The sequence below is a fragment of the Vigna umbellata genome, chromosome 2 (assembly GCF_029865625.1).
Source record: "Vigna umbellata cultivar VRB3 chromosome 2, Vumbellata_1.0, whole genome shotgun sequence".
NCBI classification, from domain to species: domain Eukaryota; kingdom Viridiplantae; phylum Streptophyta; class Magnoliopsida; order Fabales; family Fabaceae; genus Vigna; species Vigna umbellata.
In genome coordinates, this window is record NC_142166.1 from 26,925,147 (window position 1) to 26,942,362 (window position 17,216).

The 17,216-nt window shown below is 38.3% G+C and overlaps 1 long non-coding RNA gene across 1 annotated transcript; it reads left to right on the forward strand.

The window, feature by feature from the left end:
- The first annotated feature begins 495 nt into the window (after window positions 1-495).
- Window positions 496-1,018, forward strand: LOC148203713 (uncharacterized). The gene is made up of 3 exons (XR_015784489.1): window positions 496-572; window positions 664-759; window positions 843-1,018. It is a non-coding gene; the product is annotated as an uncharacterized LOC148203713 (long non-coding RNA).
- Window positions 1,019-17,216: the final 16,198 nt, after the last annotated feature.

Sequence of the window (17,216 nt, forward strand, 5' to 3'; positions counted from 1 at the left end):
ATGTAAGTCTATGACCAATTATTTATATATAAAATTGATTTATATATCAAGTATCCTTATATCAAAGTTAATTTTTGATTTCAGGTATATGTTTGGGGTCGCTAATAAGTTGGGGCGTTCTGATGATTATGGATTCATTGATCCCCAAGAAATTCATGAATCAAATGATTTTGACCATATCAACATGAGTCTGATAAGAAGTTTTGGAAGGGGCAAGAAAATATACTTTTTGCCTTACATATCCGGGTAAGTGAACTTTGTTAACATAATAATGTTCCATATGTGATTTTAATATTTAATAGTTACGTTATTATGAATTTCAGGCGCCATTGGCAACTTCTTGTTATGTCTGTGCAAGACAACTATGCTTTGTGGTTCTGCTCATTGCACAGGCCTCCTCCCACACAACTCAGACAAGCAATTGATTGGTAAGAACCTCAATGTTTGGACTTTCTTTGTTATATAACTGAATGCTAAAACATTTTTTTATATACAGTTCTATTCCAGCAAGTATGATGATGGACGGGAGATCAATTGCTAAGAGTAGAAAGATTGCTTGGATTTCTCTCAAGGTTTGACATATGCTAAAGTCATACTTTGTTATAATTGTTTTATAACAAATGTTATTCACTAACTATTATCAACTGTGATGATATATTGTAGTGTAACAGACAAAATGGGTCATATGAGTGTGGATACTATGTAATGTATTGGATGACCCATATTGTTCGTTCTCACATCACAAGAAGCTGGGAAACGGTAATATTTAACTTTAACAAATTTTGATTTTTTAACAAATGTTGAATTCATATACACTAATTAAAATGAATTGTCTTTTGCAGAGATTCAAGACTACTACACCAGTTCCTGAGAAGTCCCTACTATTCATTAGGAACGCTGCTGCGAAGTATATAGTTAGATTATACAATAGCTCTTAGATTTAGATTTAAACAATGCATTTGATTAGCTTTTGATTTCTTAGACTCTCTACTTTATTTGATGTTGAAATACATTTGAACATGTGTTTGTTATGTTGAAATTGCATTTCTGTAAATGTTTTTATATGCAGGTCTGTTTTTGTGGTAGTGGATATCACAAAAACAGACCTGCAATTTTAAAAAACTGCAGGGGAATATGCCGCGGTTCTAACCACAACCGCGGCATATTCCCACTATATGCCGCGGTTCTAACCACAACCGCGGCATATAGTGCTTCGTTTTTTTTTTTAAAAACGAGACATATGGCCGCGGTTTTGACACTAACCGCGGCATATTTGTCGGCCTATATGCCGCGGTTCGCGGTTGAACCGCGGCATATAGTGCATTTTTTAATTATTTTTTTTGAATTTTTTTTTTAAAAAAATGAATTTAGGCAGCGGTTCCCTAGACAACCGCGGCATATTGCGCAGACTATATACCGCGGTTATGACCGCGGCATAAAGTGTCTGACTTACTACCGCGGCTGAATATGCCGCGGTTCAAGAACCGCGACGTATAGTGAAAATCAACCGCGGTAAAAGCCCCTCGCTGCACTAGTGTTCCTCTCTCCTACAAACTCCAAACGGTTTTTCTTCAAGAATTATGCATCCAAAAGCTTTCTTCCACTCTTCCATACAGAGAACAACTTCAAGAAACCAAAGTTAAAGTTTCAAATGAACACAAGAACAATAAACCCAAACTTCTACTCATCAACCCATCTTTAACACTACCATTTCTTCAAGTTTCTTTGCAAAAACGAAAATAATACTTAGACCATTAATTCCAGTTCTGTCCAGCCTCCATAACATCACCAAGATCTGATCCCAACCTTGTCTCAAGCATCAAAACCGAAAGATGCAAGAAAAGAGTTAAACCCACAACACCCACACATCATCTTAAGCTCTCTTCAACCTAAAACTACATAGAACTTCATTTTTATCATCCAACCATATAGAATGAGATAAAAACCGAGAGGAACAGCAGCAAAGGGAGAGGAAAACGAAATATAAAGTTACTCAAACCCAACATCCACCATGGAAATGCAAAGACAAGCTCCAAAACTCAAACTTCAAGCATCAAGAACAAGCAAATGGAAGTGGAAATGAATAGTTTTTCACCACCAATAAGCTAAGACAACCAAGAGTAAATTAAGAGAAGAAGAAAATCTGCATCTTGCTCATTGAAATGGCCAAAAACGAGACACCCAAGTCAAGCTCTCCATAAGAGTGTTCATACAAGAAACCCTAAGAGAGAAAAGCTCAAAAACATCAAAAAAATGAAGTGTGTAAGAGTCTTTTTGTGTGGTTGGCTAAGGCTCTCTAAAATGCCGAGAGTTTCTCCTCCAAATGGGGTCCACAATCAATTAAAAACCCTAATAAAAAAGGCACATGTCCTACAAATGGGTCTTTTTACAAAATTGCCCCTAAAAGGGTTCAAAACACCTAATTCTAATTAAGGGCTTCTAGAAAACGAAATTACAATTTTAATTAGAATCTAAATGACTAAATGTTGAGCCTTTGAGTGTATCACGCCATATCCCAATGCTCCAGATGATGTTTCCACAGCTTTCCTGCAACCAGAAATGCACTTAATCAGCTCAGAAAACCCAAATTAGCACAATTACGAATTTCCGACCAAATTAAGCAGAATTCAGAAAACGGGGAAATAATAGACAATTAAACATAATTCCTTGGTTTATTTAAGTGCAATAAACTAAATATAATTCAAGAAATAACGACTCATCATAGAGTATACAGTTACAGAGGTGGTTGGACACTTAATCACTTGAAACTCTGGGGCAGCAGCTACCATCAGTGGTGCTTCATTGGTTGCTGCCTCTTTCTCCTTTTCAACTCTCCCAGTCAACTTGTTGACTACAGCTACTAACTCTGCCACTTGATTGGTTAGTCCTTGAAGTTCATATGCTGGAATCCCCTCCTGCTGATCACATAATTGATCCTGCCATGGCTGTACTGATTGGAATTCCTCCAGCCCTGGTTCAGCATACTGGTGCCAATATGAATGTGGCAGCTGCTGCTGCATAATCCAGGGTTGCTGCTCACCATATGGTTGAAAACAAAGTGGTGGTTGCTGCTGGAAATCTTGATTGATTGGCTGCAAAAATTCCTCAGCAACAGGCTCAAAGAACATGTTAAATCTTTGTGGTGGAGCATTGTAAGGGAAAGGGAAATTACCATATGCAGAGGAGTGATCCATGCTTACCAATTGCTCACCAAAATAAAACCAATCAGACCAATAAAGCCTCTATCACAGAATTCAACAAAAGAATTGAAAGAAAAGAAAATCTATACAATCTATATTCACAATTTCTACTCTGCAGAACAGATCCTAATATACAAAAATGAAAACAGAACAAACAGATCCTAAACTAAAAAGGAACAGATATGAACACAAAACAGAAATAAAATCAAGAAAACAAACCTAAACAAGACTAACCTAACACTCTAAGACTTAATTCGCCGAGTCCCCGGCAACGGCGCCATTTGTTAAACTGCTTTTCGTCGCGCAAAAACAGAACAAACTAAGTTTCCCCACTAATGTAGTAAAGGGACAACCTAGGTATCAATCCTCAGACTCGGTACAATTAAGCCTAAAGTGTAGAGTTAAATCTTGTATTTATTTAAGACCTAATTAACTACTAATACAAGGTGGGGAAAGGAAAAATTATCTGTAATGTAAAAATGTGAAACTAACTAAAAATGCATGTATCTACTAAATCTAATCACTGAATGCAAGTTAATGTGATGAAAACATAAACTATGTAAAAAAATATACGCACTCATAATGAAGAATTAGAATGAATGGTGTATGGATGAATAAATGCAAAGAAAGAAAATTAATGCATGAATCCTAACCTAAAATGATATACAAATGCAATACAAAAACCTGAACATTATTAATGATAGAATCTAAAATAAGAAGAACAATTAACAACACGAAACCCCCATGGGGTAATCTTCTTAGGGAATGAAAGAAGAACAATATAGAATGAAGTGTAAAATATAAAACTAAATTGTGACTGTGATAGGAAAAGGTAAACAGAATATTCAACACCATATAGCATCTGAAAAACAGAAAAGAAAAGCACAAAACTAATTACCTAATATTGGGACAAATTGGAAGATAGTATAATATCAAACACAATCTTGGCAACAGGAATAATTTGAAGCTTCAAAGCATACTATGTCTCAAGAAGACATCTTGAAAAGTTAGGCCCTCTTTGGGGTCCTAAGGTATCTGAATCAAATACCACTGATATGCACAGTTTCCTTTAAATCTCAAATCAACCTCAATTGCCTAAAATTGTACTTGTCCTTATACTATAACAAATTGCCCAAACAAACTGATCAAAAATCAAATCCCATACTAACCTTACGTTAACACTAACCTCTAATGAAACTGTAAACGGAAATGCAAAGGAAATCATAAAGGAAAGGAAACAACCCACAAGGAACTCAGAATCTAAAACTGAATTGTAAAGTTATTGAATGATAAAGCATAGAAAGTAAAATCAAGTGCAGAATTTAACAGAACAAACTCAAAGGTAAAGTGAATCGAAACTGGAACATAAAAGTGCTTTATTGAAAAGTAAATTCAGAATTTACAAGATACCAGAGTTTCTCAGAAAGCCAATATCTGTCACACAATGGAAGCTCCAAGAACTCCAAGGATCAAAGTTTCTACCCTACGAAAACTGGAAATTCTAAAAACTAAAGCGAGAGAATGAAAACCCTAAGCTAGATACACCATCTGTCACCCAGTGCACATCTAACTCTAAGAATGGGCTTGTGACCCACCACTCATGCTTTACAAAGTTACAAAACCCCCTTTTATAGGGAAAGTTCAAAGGCAGAAAAAGAAACCACAGGGGGGAAAGGGGGAAGAATCACCAACTGTCTTTGGAAGCTTCTCGAGCAGCCTTCAACAAACTCTAAACCACTTTGATCTTCAACCGTCGACTGCTTCGCACGTGCCTCCAACCTCCATTCTGACCGATCAACATCTTGGGTTGGCCTCCTTTAGTTAATTTTCTGGATCATCATCTTTTGGGTTGTAAAACCCCTTTCTCTCACGCTCTCTAGAGGCTCTCTCACGAACCCTAGCTGTTGGGTTATTCTTCTCCTCCAAATGAAGTCTCGAGCTCAACCCCCAAAGCTGCCTACTTTGAAACTCATCGTTTCGCTTAAGCCCATATCCAGCCAATGCATTTAGCCCAATTGCTCCTCTGCTGACAAATGGTCAAAACCCAATTCCTAAGGCCATCTGCAACAAAGAAAAATCAGTCCAAAACTACAGAAAGGAAATGAAATTTAAGAAATAAAAAGAAATGTTTTTATCAAAAGATTTTCTAAAAAAATTATTAATTCTCTAATTATTTACAACTACCAAAAATACTCCTAAAAACCTATTTTTAACTAGAATTTTATAAAACTAAAGAATTAAGAGAAAAACGCAAAACTAGCCTAATTCTAAGAAATTAAAAACTAAAGAAATCTAAGAAATGATTTTTAACAAAGAAAAATATGTAAATCTAGAGTGTTATCAAAGACATGCTGTGATAGATACACAATCAAATAACTGCTTATAATTTGAACTTACAATTCTCTGTGAGATCAAGGCAGCTGAGGAAGATGTCATGTTCCCATCAGATTTAGTCCGAGCAGCCTTCCACAGCTCGTACCTAGCAGGTGCAGGTGCTAGGTCCGGCGACTCAAGTCCCAAGGCATCGGCTCTAGACTTTCTCAGTTTCTTCTCTAGTTTTGCATATCCACCTCGTGATAACAAGTGGGGTGCGTCGTTTAACCTTTATCTTTCTTGGGCGGCTAACCTTTTATCCTGTGAAACCATGTATATAAGTAAGTGTAAAATCATAAAAACTCAATGAAAGACGATCTTAAGAAACATACCTTCCATTCCTCAGACTCTCTAGATGCACGAAACTGCATCCAATCCTCCTCTGTGAAGGTATAATGCTGAGATGGATTTTCATGTTGTCTATCTCCAAAGACATATAGTCGTGTCAGCCTTGTCTTGAAATCCCTCCATCTTATCGCTATATGCGATAACACTTTCTTTCTGATTTGCATTGTGTTTGGAATATAAAAATGTTGCTGTTTAAAACAAAAAACTTGTTACCAAAAGAAAACATAACAGATAAGTATATCACAAATTGCCTGAAGTCTAAACATACCTGAACATCTTGCCATAAGAGGTTCTTGTCGACCTCTGGGACGTCATCCCAACATGCATGAAGGATAGAGACATGACTTTTTGCTAACTTGCCCAGATAACTCCTAAACCTATCAGCATTTGGCCCTGATGGATGACCTGATCTGGGGTCAATGTCAACATGCCTCCTCTGACCATCCACGCGTCCGGATGTCACATCTGCCACTCGGGTGACGCCTCGTCCACGTCTGCTATTTCCCGATCCTGAGTCTGAGGTCGACATACCTGAAAAATTATACAACGTTAGTAATAATTCAATTATGATGAACATACATATAAAGTCAATAAAAGTGAAAATATTAACCTATTAATTAATTGTTTTTTCCCAAATGCCTTCGTTGTGATCACTACGAATTGCCTGCATTACATCGGCAACGTCATCAACTGGGTCTTCAGTGGGTCTACATGCAACAGATGTTGTCTCAAGTATATCAAGAGAATCGTCATCATCATGTCCATGCATGTTTCTACCTTCTAAAACCACTGACCATTTGTTATTCGATGGATCACTTACGTAGAATATTTGTCTTGCTTGACTAGCCATGATAAATGGTTCATCAGTGTAATTCATCTTGTTCAAGTCTACCAATGTGAAACCAAGGTCATCCATCATGACACCAGAATTTATATCAACCCATTTACACTTGAAAACTGGTACTCTAAAAGTGACGTAATCAACTTCCCATATTTCTTGTATTATTCCAAAATAACTTATGGATGTTGTGATTGGATTTTTGTCTTTAGAACTAGCAAAGTGCACAGCCTCAGCTTGTAGTGTGACGCCACTATTTTGAACTCTGCTTTTGTCATCTTCTTCCTTTGTTTGAAACGAATTATTGTTTATATAGTACCCACCATATGTAATGACCTCTTTGTTCGGCCCACGAGATAACCTCAATAAAGTTTCAGAAACATGTGGAGTCGCATACATCTTTTTCTTAAACCATCCCAAGAAGGTTTTCACATATTCATTAAGATGCCATTTTTCACTCATTTTTGGGTTTGCTGCCTTTATTTCATTAACGTGGTCAGAAATGTAAGGAATCACATCAACAGTGTTGTTTAAGACGTACAAATGAGCTTGGTCAATTTCTTTACTGCTAACACTTTGAATTCTCACACCTCGAACACCCTTACCTTCACATTTTCCTTTATTTTTGCTCTTGGGAAGACCGACAGGTTCACAAGATGGCATATAACTTGAACAAAATTCAATGGCTTCTTCTGCAACGTATCGCTCTATGATTGAAGCTTCTGGTCTATACTGATTCTTGACATATCCCTTTAAGATCTTCATGTATCTTTCAACTGGGTACATCCACCTTAAGAAGACCGGCCCACATATTCGAATTTCTCTGACTAGATGAACAATCAAATTTACCATGATGTCAAAAAAGGAAGGTGGAAAATACATCTCCAATTGACATAGTAGTCTTATTCCCTCATTTTCCAATTCATCTAAACCTCGAGGGTTAACAACTTTCTTGCAAATGGCATTAAAGAAAAAACTCAGACGTGTCAGAATACCCTTAACAGAAGGAGGTAATATACCTCGAATAACAACTGGTAACAACTGTTGCATCAATACATGACAATCGTGAGACATTAAACCAACTAGCTTTAAGTCTTGCATAGACACAAGGTTACTAATATTTGAAGAATAACCTTACGGAACCTTCACACTTCTTAAACAGTTACAAAAACTTTGTTTTTCTTTTTTGGAAAGTGTGTGACAGGCTGGGGGCAGATAGGTGTGTTTTCCTATTATCTGTGGATGTAACTCAGATTGGATTCACATGTCAGCCAAATCTTGTCTTGCTTTTATTCCGTCTTTGCTCTTCCCTTTGACGTTTAATAAAGTTCCGATAACACTGTCACAAACATTTTTTTCAACGTGCATCACATCAATACAATGTCTAACATCAAGTTCACACCAATATGGAAGCTTAAAAAATATCGATCGTTTCTTCCAAATGTTCTTTGCAGAGGTACTTTTATGATGTTTTCCAAACACAATGTCAATGTTTTTGACTTCGTTGTACACCTCTTCACCATTCCGGGGTCTGCACACAACCTCATCCTCAGCACTTCCATTAAATGCTTTTTTCAATCTACGATAAGGATGATTACGAGGAAGAAATTTTCGATGTCTTGTATATACTGTCTTCTGACCATGCTTCAACTGAAGGTAACTAGTGTTTTCTTCACATATGGGACATGCAAAATGACCTTTAACACTATAACCGCTCAAGTTTCCATATGCTGGGAAATCATTTATAGTGCAAAACAACATTGCACGCAAACGGAACTGTTCCTGAACATATGAATCAAACACGTCGATGCCTTCTTCCCACAACAATTTCAAATCATCAATTAAAGGTGCTAAGTAAACATCAATGTCATTTCCAGGTTGTCTAGGACCCGATATCATCATGGACAACATCACATATTTTCTCTTCATGCACAACGAAGGAGAAAGATTGTAAATCATCAACATAACTGGCCACGAACTGTGTTTTCTACTTAAGTTTCCATAAGGATTCATACCATCAGTTGCAAGTACAAGCCTTAAGTTTCTTGGATCTGCACCAAATTCAGGGAATTTGTCATCAATCTTTTTCCATTGTGGAGAATCAGCAGGGTGTCGAAGAAGATTATCGCACTTTCTTTCGTCAGAGTGCCATTTAAGGTTCTTTGCATCTTCTTTAACAGAGAACATACGTTTGAACCTAGGTATTATAGGCAAATACCACATCACCTTAGCAGGTGCACCATCATTACCTTCATTACCAGTGACTCTGTCAGATTTCTTTTTAAAATAGGATAAACCACATGTTGGACAATACTTTAATGAAGCAAACTCCTTTGTGTACAAAACACAATCATTAGGACAAGCATGTATCTTTTGATATTCAAGACCCATTGGACATAAATTTTTTTTGGCCTCGTAATTACGAATAGGTAGAGTATTATTTTCTGGAAGCATCTCCTTCAACAACTCCAACAACTCGGTGAAACTTTTATCGGTCCATCCATTCCTTGCTTTTAAACTAAACAACTTTAAAGTTGAAGACAGACGTGTAAAGTTCGAGCATCCTAGGAACAACGGTTGCTCTGAATCATTAATAAGAGAATCATACAAATTAGCCCTTCCAAAATTATCTTCACCGACATCACGTATCATGTCCTCTAAATGGTCACTCATCCATTCTTCCACATAATTCGTTCCTCGTGACGTGGTAGGCTGCTCCAGTACTTCTCCATGCCAAGTCCAAACGGTATAAGTCCTCATTATGCCGTACATGAATAGATGGTCACGCACATTGCCTAAGTCTTGCCGTATTTGATTAAGACAACGCACACAAGGACAAAAATATGTCTCGTTGAAAGACTTAGCATTTTGTTCAACGTATTGCAAGAACTTCGAAACACCCTTGTCATATTCTTCATTGATGCGACGTTCGTTCATCCAGCTTCGATCCATACTATGTTCGTAAAATCATCAGTTCAAGTGTTTTAACTCTCACAAGGTTAGGCCCTACCCATTCAAAAAAATTAATTTTCATAATTTGCTCAGCCACGTGCATTGAAGTCTACATCATAAAATTGATAAGATTTTGGCAGCATTTCGCATTGGTCTCCGAAATACACGAAATGAGAGTAGTCAACGACGACCACAATCAAATATGCATCCGGAGAACAACACAAGTACTGAACCGAAATTTTATCAATCTTATCCTTAAACTCCAATTGACATGGTATTGCAAATTATGAAAATTAATTTTCTCAAACTGTCCAATCGGACAATTCAAAATTTAACACAAACGATTAAAAGATTAATCGTTTGTCTTAAATTTCAAATGGGAACTAAGTGTCACTCAATGATTTGATACTTATAATAACACAACTAATACACATATATTCAAAAGCCAATAACACAGTCACATTTTATAGTAAAAAACGTGCATTCAAAAAACCCAATTACATGCATACAAAAAATTTTCAACCAACAAGCTAACCTGAAAAGTAGATTCGAAATGAAAAGGAGGGAAATGGAGGAGTGAACGGCCTAAAACGCAGTCCAAAAACAGTCAAAGAAGCCGCCCAAGAACACGCAAGAGACTGCAAAAAAACGGACCGAAAACGATTTTTAATCGGTTCAAATCAAAGGTATTTCATGACAGAGCAATGTAATCGGATTGAAAATCAATTTAAACGGTCCAAAAAAGAGAAAACGCACCTGGAAAATCAATGGCGCAACAGCGTTTGCGGAGGAAGACGATGAACAGTGTTTTCGCGTTCCCAAAAGTTAACTGGTCACGGGTTCGCGGGAGCACTATTAATAGTCTTAGACGTCCGGTACGCTGGGGCACGGACGTCTATAATATTATAGACGTCCAGTTCGTCACTAATATGACGTCTTTGAGGATTTAAAAATGATATTCGCGGGTGGGTTTAAACGTCCGTCCTGGGTCGCGCCCGACGTCTATAATATTATAAACATCCTTTTGAGGGGGACGGACGTCTATTACACTGAACAACTGAATGTTTCAACTCCCCATGGCAGCCCTTAAACGTCCGTCCTAGGAGGGCCCGGACGTCTATAATATTATACACGTCCGGCCCCCCAGATTGGACGTTTAAGGGCCTGAAGACAATTAAATGTCCAACCACCCTGTCAGCACATTAAATGTCCGATATGCGGGGCCGGACGTTTATAATATTATAGACGTCTGGGCCCTCCCAGGACGGACGTTTAAGGTCCCTACTTGGGGAATTGAAACGTTCAGTTGTTCAGCCTCGTAGACGTCTGTCCCCCTAACACGGACGTTTAAGGGCTGGCATGGGTCCTTGAAAATGTTCACTTGTTCAGCCTATAAACGTCCTTCTCGACCAAGGACGGACGTTCAAAGGGCTGACATGGGTTCACTTGTTCAGCCTATTAAACGTCCGTCCCCAAAGACGGACGTTCATAAAATTATAAACGTCCGTCTCGACAAGGGACGGACGTTCAAAGGGCTAACATGGGTTCACTTGTTCAGCCTATTAAACGTCCGTCCCCTAGGACAGACGTTCATAACATGATAAACGTCCGTCTCGACCAAGGACGGACGTTCAAAGGCTGACATGGTGATGGACAAATTTATGAACACCAAAATATGATGTCACAAACTTGTTTTCAATCGGCAAGTATGACCGAATCGTTCAAGTAATAAACTTAGTTAGACCAAGTATCGTTCTTCCCAAAGGACTCGCGGCCTAATTTAGTTATGTGGTTTCTTAATTAACTAAGACTTACAAACGAATTAATTGAGGTTTAAAATGCAAGACAGAAAATAAATATGTATGCATGAATTTTGATCAATGGCAAAAAGCAAAAGATAAACACTTTCAATGAAATTTATGTATGGATATGTTGTTGGGGGTCAATTTCATCTTATCCACTCTCATATATTTTAGGAATTCAACAATCAAATCATCATTGTTAATGCCACTCTCTAATGTACCTTTCCAGAAGGCTTCTCCCTAATCACGAGTTCATACAATTCCTAGCATTCCTAATGATCAGTTCATAAGTGCAGGAGCTTAAAGACAACCAATATAAAATTGGGAGAAATTCCCCGGATCTAGACTTCCCCGTACGTGCCCGTATCGACAAAACCAATAATCATGCATCGAATGAGTTAAACAATGCAAGCATTAAGCAAAGAGGAAAAACCCTAACTAATGATGAAAGAAAACATAAGTCTTAATTAAAAGATGTAAAAACAGATTCCATATATGAGAGTTTCACAAGATTACATTGATTCCCCAACAAACATACAGAGTTTAGTTCACCATATTCATGGTGAACCTAGATGAATTACAATGAAAGAATGAAAGAATAAACCCTAAAAAGGTGAAGAGGAAGCCTCAGCATCCAAGATCCTCCTTCAAAGGGGTGGAAGAGAGAGTGTTTGCTTCGTTCCAGCCAGAGATGCCTAACCCTAGGAAACCCTAAAGCTTATATATCATTCGTAAATTACAAAAGTCAAGTCCAAGCCCATTAAAGTGCCGCTCAGCGGTGAGTGCGTGACTTGTTTTCTCCCCTCAGCGGCCATTTTGCCCCTCAGCGGACCTTACGTGACTTCCAGAGTGCCGCTGAGCGGTAAAATACCGCTCAGCGGTGAGTGCGTGACTTGTTTGCTCCCCTCAGCAGCCATTTTGCCCCTCAGCGGACCTCCCGCAAGCTCCTGAGTGCCGCTCAGCGGTAAACTGCCGCTGAGCGGTGGCTTCGGCTTCTCCTTTTTCACTTTTTATTGTCTTTTCTGATTTCATCTCTCTCCTTCTTCACTTCTTTCACCAAATTCACCTTAAAACCTGCACAAAAACACTGAAATCAAGCATAAACCTGTCCAGCTCTCTTATTTCTAAAAACATGAGGAAAAACATGATTTCAAGCTAGTTTCTAAGTGTAAAGGTTGCTTTTAGTGTCAATTTTAATCATGAAAATAACAGTTTTTCAACTGTTATCACATGGGTTCACTTGTTCAGCCTATTAAACGTCCGTCCCCCTAGGACGGACGTTCATAACATTATAAACGTCCGTCTGGACAAGGGACGGACGTTCAAAGGGCTGACATGGGTTCACTTGTTCAGCCTATTAAACGTCCGTCCCCTAGGACAGACGTTCATAACATTATAAACGTCCGTCTCGACAAGGGACGGACGTTCAAAGGGCTGACATGGGTTCACTTGTTCAGCCTATTAAACGTCCGTCCCCTAAGACGGACGTTCATAACATTATAAACGTCCGTCTCGACCAAGGACGGACGTTCAAAGGGCTGACATGGGTTCACTTGTTCAGCCTATTAAACGTCCGTCCCCTAGGACGGACGTTAATAACATGATAAACGTCCGTCTCGACCAAGGACGGACGTTCAAAGGCTGACATGGGTTCACTTGTTCAGCCTATTAAACGTCCGTCCCCCTAGGACGGACGTTCATAACATTATAAACGTCCGTCTAGACAAGGGACGGACGTTCAAAGGGCTGACATGGGTTCACTTGTTCAGCCTATTAAACGTCCGTCCCCTAGGACGGACTTTCATAACATTATAAACGTCCGTCTCGACAAGGGACGGACGTTCAAAGGGCTGACATGGGTTCACTTGTTCAGCCTATTAAACGTCCGTCCCCTAAGACGAACGTTCATAACATTATAAACGTCCGTCTCGACCAAGGACATACGTTCAAAGGGCTGACATGGGTTCACTTGTTCAGCCTATTAAACGTCCGTCCGCCTAAGCCGGACGTCTATAATATTATAAACGTCCGGCTCGACCAAGGACGGACGTCTAGAGTTCCACTTATTTACGAATATGCCACCGGTCAATTATATACGTTGGGGCTTTTGTGGAAGGACGTCTATTGGGGGACGTTAAAAGCCAATTCTGCACTAGTGAGATATATGGGTGAGTCACCTCATTCGTCAGGCGATGAAGTCCCCACCACTTCTAGACGAACGAGAGGAGCAACGAGGTTACGACAGCTTATACTTAGAAGAAATGCAGGTGAGAGGACACCTGTCATTGTTGACGTGGTCATTGGAGTTGCATCTGGCCCAAATGCAGATATATTTAGGTCTTACCTTGGAGTTTTAGCACGTGATCGTATCTCTATACTTACTCCATCCTTTGACCATGTTTCTGAGGCTGATCGGAATCTCATCTGGCAAGATCTATTGGTAAGTTAAGCAATATTGCTCTAAATTCTATATTCATTATATTGATAAATCTGTATTGATATAAGGTTATTACTTTCTTTGTTGCAGATAACATTTGATATGCCAAACGTCGAGAGCTTAAGGAATAAGTGTTTATCTGCAATTGCAGAAAGATTTCGAGGGCTTAAGACAAAATTGACGTCTAGATATATATTTGGACCAAAAAGTAATGAAAATCCATGTTCCAAATATTCAGCAATTGACGAAGAAACATGGCATCAGTTTGTAGAGTTTCGTTCATCTGAGGCGTGGCAGGTAAGTGCAGTAAAATCATTCAATTCAATAGATCTTCCATAATTCTTTACCATGACAATTGTTTTATTTTGTCACAGGAAAAAAGGTCAAAAGCACAGGGAATAAGCGCTCAGAATAAAAATCCACATCTATTGTCTCGTGGTGGATATAGGAAGCTTGAAGAAAAAATAATAAAGCAGAAGTCAGATAGTAGACTTCCACTTTCTGAGGGTGCTGACCCTCCTCCTCCTCTTTCACCACCATCTCGGCACGACAAGTGGAAGTTAGCCCATATAAGACCATCGGGCTCCTACACTTCCGAGTCTGCCAGAGAAATATCTGAAAGAATTTTAAGATGTCATTTCTTATATTTTTACATTAATTTTGTTATATATATTACATAGATCTTTCAAATGATTTTGAAATTTTGTTATGTGACAGGACTCCTTGGTTGAGCAGAGCTCCCAAGGTCAATTCACACAAGAAGGTCGTCAAGATATTCTTGCCACAGCTATTGGACGTTTTTAGCACCCAGGACGGGTGCGTGGTGCTAGGACTAGCATAGGCATACGACAATTTTTTGGGTCTTCCTCGCGTCCATATTCATACGAAAAGATGAAGGAGGAAATAAAAAAAGAGATGACGCAGGAGATCATAAAGAAGGTTTGAGCAGAGTTGTATGATGAAGTTGTTGAAATGGTTGCGTGCCAGTTCCAGCAACATTATGAGGATTATGGCAATCGTCCTCCGCCATCTCCTGTAGCGGAACATGTTGTGCCCCCTACAGGTAAACTTATTTATTTTTGGTTACTAATTTACTTTTTGCATAACCTAACATTTAATTTGACAGGTAGAAGCGGTAAAGGAAGTTGCTCAGCTGCCGGTGCCCCAGGGGACGACATGGATGACACTCGTCCATGTCAATTATATATTCTCTCTGATATTGGGACCATGCTAGTGGCTCGTGGTACAGTTTATGAGACAGCCACTATAGTGCATGGTGTACAGCTTGCAGAAGATGAGGTCAAGGTCACGGTGGATGAAGTTGTCATAGCGGATGCCGTTCTTCCTGTGCCTACAGATGAGTTCTTCACTGTGGAAGAAGCATTTAAGTCCTTTGTCGCATGGCCTAGACATTTGGTTGGTGATGTATCTAATGCCTCGGTAAACACTCGTACTATATACTTCTCAATTTTAATATTTACTTCTAATTGACGTTATAACATAACCATTTTTGCATTGAACAACAGATAGGTCAAGAGGGAAGTCCTACACCGAAGAAGACTCATTTATCTGAGGATGACCCTCTTGGTGCGTTAGACGAGCTTGCTAAAATCATTTCAGATGTGCCGATGAATGTACACTGGGATTCTACTACATTTGGAAGAGAAGCTCAGATCCCATTGTACTTGCATTATCAAGATGTTAGGGAGCTTGCGTCGGGTAGAGAAGAAATTAACATTACACTTATTCAGCTGTGGATGATGTAAGTTTATGATTTATTTTTTATATAGTTCTATTTTATCAACTTACTTATATCAGATTATTTCTTCATTTTAGGTATATGTTTGATGTTAGTAACAAGAAGGGGTTCAACGATGTATATGGGTTCATTGACCCCTCTATGACTCATGAAAGAAATAAATTTGATGATATCCAGACATACATCACCACCTGCTTTGGAATGGGGAAGGAGATATATTTTCTTCCTTATATACATGGGTAAGTGAAGTTTGTTAACTTCAACACATTCATTTATTAATTTTGGTATATGATTCATAAGTTATTACCAATTTCAGGTGTCATTGGCAGCTACTTGTGATCTCCATATCGGACAACACTACTGTCTGGTTTTGTTCATTGCAGAAGTCTCCTCCCAGCCCTCTTAGACATGTAGTAGATTGGTAAGAATCTCAATGTGTGGAATTTTTTGTTATATAAATGTATGCTAAAGGAATTTTTTTTAATAGTTCCCTTGCAACACATATGATGTTATCTGGGAGATCTCCTGCTACAGCTAAAAAGCTTGCATGGGTTGACCTTAAGGTTTGGTACTTTAGTCCATACTTTGTTACATTTGGTTCCATTCAAATGATGTTACTTAACATTTTATAATTATGATGATATATTGTAGTGTAATAGACAAATGGGGTCATATGAATGTGGTTACTACGTTATGTTTTGGATGATGACCATCATTCGTGCACATTACACCAGTGGATGGGAAACGGTAATATTTAGGTTTGAATTTTATTTTCTCTATAGTTTGGATTTCATATACACTAATTGAAATCATTGTGTTTTATGCAGAGATTTAATAGGACTGCTCCAATTCCAGAGAAGTCAATTCAACTTGTGAGGAAAACACTTGCTAAATATGTAATTCATTTATATAATAGTATGTAGTAGATATTAGGATATAGTAAGTTCTAAGTTTATGTTCCTAAGTTGTTTTATGCTTTTCTACATTATTATAAGTTTAACTTTGTACATTGCATTGATTTATGCTTGAAACTTGATTTATGATTACATTAGATTGATTTATACTTCTAAGAAGTTGATTTATGATTCCATTCAATATATTTATGTTTTAATATAATTTTCATTTAAAATATACGTTTCTGCATTATTTTGGACTGTTCTGGCTATAAAAATATATGCAGGTCTGTTTCTATGGTTGGGAATGTTGCAGAAACAGACCTCATTTTAAAAAAAAAACGTACTTATATGCCTCGGTTCAGGTCATAACTGAAGTCGAAATACCACCTACGGCCTCGGTTATGGTCACACCCGAAGCAGAATGTATTGTGCATGAGAAAAAAAAAAGTCTACTGCCTCGGTTGTAGCCTGAACCGAGGCATAAAGTCCTACGAAAGAAAAAATTAAAAAAACCAAAAACTTTACTGCCTCGGGTAGAGAAAACTGAGGCAAAATCCTCTCTTTTTATGCCTCGGTTCCCAACCGAGACCAAAAGTATTAAACCTTTTACC